Genomic DNA, 4,230 nt, shown 5'->3' with positions numbered 1-4,230 from the left:
AGATGGGGAACCCAGATGGCTTTGCCATTGGATGAGATAGTCACAGGCTCGCAGAAGACTCTATTTTTAACAAAAAAGAACTTCCCAAGCTTGAAGTCCAGGTTGTCGCAGGGCCTACATAACAGCTGATTTGTGAGGCATTTCTCCCCCATTTACCAAGTCTTCAGAGAGAGCAGTTAGTAAAAAATGTTAATGGCCAATTTTTGCAAATGACCATTTTGGTGCTCCCAGACCATTGGGGCAGGCTGAAGCTAATTTCTAGAATGTCCCCTTGATGATGCTGGCAATGCTTTAATACTGACCTAGAGATATGCCATGGATCCTGTTCCAAAAGTGCTATGTCTGAATTTGCTTTACTTGTGGGCGATGAAAAGCCACCCCAGCTACCCTATGTGGACGCCTTATCCCTGGACATCCTGTGGCTGTCTAGCCTCAGTGAGGGGTGGCTGGTTGTGGTGTGTGAAGTTGGACACAACCTTATGTGAGGTGGCCGTCTTTAAGACACTTACGAACTTCCCCCTTGAGCCTTCATCCCATGCTGGCTTCTTGAGCTTCTAGGCTCTCCATTGGGATTGGAAGCTGTGTATGTGACAGTGAATATGTCTCCCCCCCATCTTTTTTTCTGAGACAGGGTCTCATGTGTCCCACATTGGCCTTGAACTCACCATGTAGTCAAGGATGACTTTGAGCTCCTGATTTTCATGCCTGCATATCTGGAGTGCCAGGATTGCAGGTGGGCTCTGCCATATTGGTTTATGAGGTATTGAGCAAGTAGTCTGTTGGCTGAGCCACATTTCCAGTTGAAATGCATCCTTCTGCTATATCATTCAGAGTACCCCTCAAAGGCTGACCATTGTGGTTTTACCCTGACTCTCTCTTTAAGTAGGCTCCACCACCACCTGGTGCAAGTTATTCTTAAGTATGAACTCATAGCAGCATCAAAGCAAGCCCACAAAAGCCCACAATGAGGGATTTTTTTTCTAAATCTTCATCATTAAAATATGCTAGTTGTATGGGCTTGTTCACAGGCCCCTCCCACTAAGTCATGGTGATTGACGTCTAGTAGGCCATGCTTGGCTGATGAGTGGATTCACTGATTCTCTACTTAGTCACCTGGGGCCCATGAGTACCAGTCCCCACAGGCCTTTCCCATAGATGACAACTACAGGGTTTGGCTAATAGCCCCAGTCTTCTTTACCTTCATTTTTTACTGGCCCCACCCCAAAGGGCAACCTTTCCAGTCGCTGTGACTCCTCTGGAGTGTTGACTGAGCCAGAGAGCATGCTCCCTCTCTCCCCTCTTGTGTTTGCTCAGTGGAGGAGCCAGCCTTAGGTTCCTCTGTCTTTACAGGAGCCTCTCACGGGGAGGGGTTGCGGGGCGGGGGGGGGTGTTGGGGAGCAAGGGCGGGGGAGGCACAGCGGCTTCCTGCTCTGCTGTTGGTTATCACGGGCTCTGCTAATGCTGCTCAAACAATATCGAGAAGAACCCAGCTCAATAGCACCAGTGTTAGGCCGCAGAGTCAATATTGGCTGAGCAAACAACAGAGAAGAAGGGGTTGCTATTTGCGTAGCTAGGAGTGCTTGTGTGCTGTGGCTGCGTTGTCAGGGGCCCTTGGAAATGAAGGAAGGAGGTGGGGTTTGGAGGTGGAAGGCCCAGGAGAGAAGGGCTAACAGGGACTCCTACCTAGCGGGTGCCAACAGTCAGCTTCAGGATTCATTGTCGTACATCCAAGCACATCTAGCAACCTGCCTTCACCCCTCTGCATTTTCTACCCAAAGTGTTAGAGGGGTTGCCAGATGTCCACTGGAGAAGCAGGGAGGGGAAGCCTCCCCCTGCTGAGATCCGACTGGCAGGTTGTTTTGTTAGATTGAGGAGTTCAGGGTCAGAGTTGAGAGAAGGCTTCTCTCCCATGTCTCTTGGGTCTTCCGCTCCCCCTTTCTCCTTTGAGCCCACACTGGCAGCCCCCTTAAGAAGAAAACGCAACGTGAGAGTGTTTCTGCAACCCAAAGGTCATTCAACAGCTGACCAGCCAGCTGTGACCGCCGTCTGACCTGGCCTCATCATGGAAGTCATTCCTATTCTCCACCAGAAGTGTGGTGGCTGAACCCCAGCTCATGTCCCGCGTTTGTCTCTAGAGAATTTCTGGCTCCTGTGGCTCTGAGTGGTGACCTTCCCAGTCAGATGTACCTATTTATAGCAGTCCGTCGTTGGCTTTGCTTCCTCTTGTGTGCCACCAAGGATGGGCCTGGGTGAGCTTGACCCCCGTAGGTGGACAAGGCTGGGTTTGTGGCAGGGCGTGTGGCAGGCTGGTAGGTGAACAGGCTGCTGTGTCTTGGTTCCTCATGGAACTCTGTAGAGTCCACCTTTGTGCTTGATGGTGTATGTGGGGGCACAGACTATTTGTTAATTGGGGAAGGCATAAGGCTTGGGCTTCCCGTGCCACAGTCACCAGTCCCAGGCACCAGATTTGAGCTGGGACACCGAAGCCTGTACCCAATAACTGTAGTCATGTCCTAATGTCCTAACCCTGGAGTCTTTGCTATTCAAAGCTCTTGCCATTCCCAGACAGGAGTGGGTTCAGGAATTCAGAGAATGAAGTACCATGCAAGCTTTAGATACCATCCCTTCTCTGGAAGGTGAGTGCTCTGTTGTCCCTGGAGCACAAGGGGACTCCACCCTTGGGCAGTTCTGAGGGTGGGCATGCATGCATGTGGATGCCCAACTACTGGCTCTGCCTCCAAAAGATGGCGATTTGGCAAGGAGGGAGGGGAAGCTCCTTTGTGCTCACATATGGCAAAGGATGGAGATGTTTGTGTGTCAGGATCGAAGGCAAGGGGATGTTGGTGCAGGGCCAGGCAGCACCCACGTTTAGGCAACTGAAGACTGCCCCTCCTCCACCCCACTCAGCCTTCCCTTCCCCCCTGGTGGAGTGAGGACATCCAAGCAGGTAGCTGCCTGTTTGGTTCTCAGAGCTGCTGCTGATTTCTTCATAGACTTGATTGGGGGCTGCTTGGTCTGAGTAGGCCCAAAGCCCAAAGATAGAAGTATTTCCTATATGGGCACCCCATTTGGGAGGTCATGTGTGGAAATGGGGGCCTGTCCCCTCCAGAGGCTGATTGCATGAGAAGGAATACCTGGAAAGGCTCAGGACACAGCCCAGCCCAGAGCCTCTCACTGCAGCCTTATCCCGGGCCCTTCACTCCGGGCTCTCTGCAGGTATCTTTTCCTTTCTGTTAGAAGGTGGATGATGAGGCTCATCGTGTCACAGAGTAGTTGTAGGGGCATAATGGTGATGGGGGGGGGGGTGCACCAAGGCTCTGCACACAGGCCTCAGGGACCCAACCTCATTCTTATTTCCTTGGCATTCTGAACCATGTGTCATGATTATGAAGGAAGGAGAGAAGAAGCTCCAGTTGAAAGCAGCTTGACTTTCAAGTTAGGTACTGAGTTCAAATTCACATCCCACCACTTTGGGCCACCTTCATGGGCAATAGGAGCTTTAGATATCCCCCCTGGGAATGGGAACCCTTGGGGTGCTACCAGGGTGGGAACAGACAGCACACATGTGTGAGTCGTAGACATACCACAGTCTAGATGCCTGAAGCTTAGTCCTCAGCACCCTGTCCCTTTCCTCTGATCTTTCCAAGCCTCATGACCATCCCAGATTCCACATCCATCAGATGGTCCCTAGAGGCCTACACTTCACATGCCCTGGTGAGCTCTTCTTTCAGGGAAGGGTGACAGGACGTCAGTCAGTGATGAGCGTCTGATGACCAGGCTTTAAATGCCAATTCAGAAACCAGAAGCTCTTCACCAGCAGACTAGCATCTGAGCCCCTGAACTCACTCCATCTTTGCAACAGGCCGTATGATGTTTAATTTAGAGGTCACAAACAGTCCGAAATGTGGATAATTACAGGCCCCGCTTTATCCTGTTTTAAAGGCAGCGATGCCTGGTTCCAGAAGCTTCCGACATACAGCAGGATGTTGGAGTGAAGATGGCTGCTGGGAAACGTCCCATGATTCTGCCTCACAGTGCAGCCAGGTGAGCAACATGTGCCACTGATGCCCACCCACATAGTGTCTTCCATCCCTCCTGGGGTCCCCTCAAGGCCACTTTGTGCTAGGGTTACTAGCAGTATCCTCCATTCCTCTCTCCCTGCCTGGTCTCCCATCGGGCCTGGCTCTGTGCTCAGGCTCTTTAGATGCTCCTTGCACCAGTTGGCAAGAG

At 51.7% G+C, this 4,230-nt stretch overlaps 1 long non-coding RNA gene across 1 annotated transcript; it reads left to right on the top strand.

The window, feature by feature from the left end:
• The first annotated feature begins 2,234 nt into the window (after positions 1-2,234).
• LOC116073802 lies at positions 2,235-3,982 on the top strand. The gene is made up of 3 exons (XR_004111911.1): positions 2,235-2,249; positions 2,566-2,636; positions 3,943-3,982. It is a non-coding gene; the product is annotated as an uncharacterized LOC116073802 (long non-coding RNA).
• Positions 3,983-4,230: the final 248 nt, after the last annotated feature.

This window comes from Mastomys coucha, unplaced genomic scaffold (genome assembly GCF_008632895.1).
Source record: "Mastomys coucha isolate ucsf_1 unplaced genomic scaffold, UCSF_Mcou_1 pScaffold23, whole genome shotgun sequence".
Classification (NCBI taxonomy): domain Eukaryota; kingdom Metazoa; phylum Chordata; class Mammalia; order Rodentia; family Muridae; genus Mastomys; species Mastomys coucha.
This window is presented reverse-complemented; position numbering and strand designations above follow the sequence as displayed.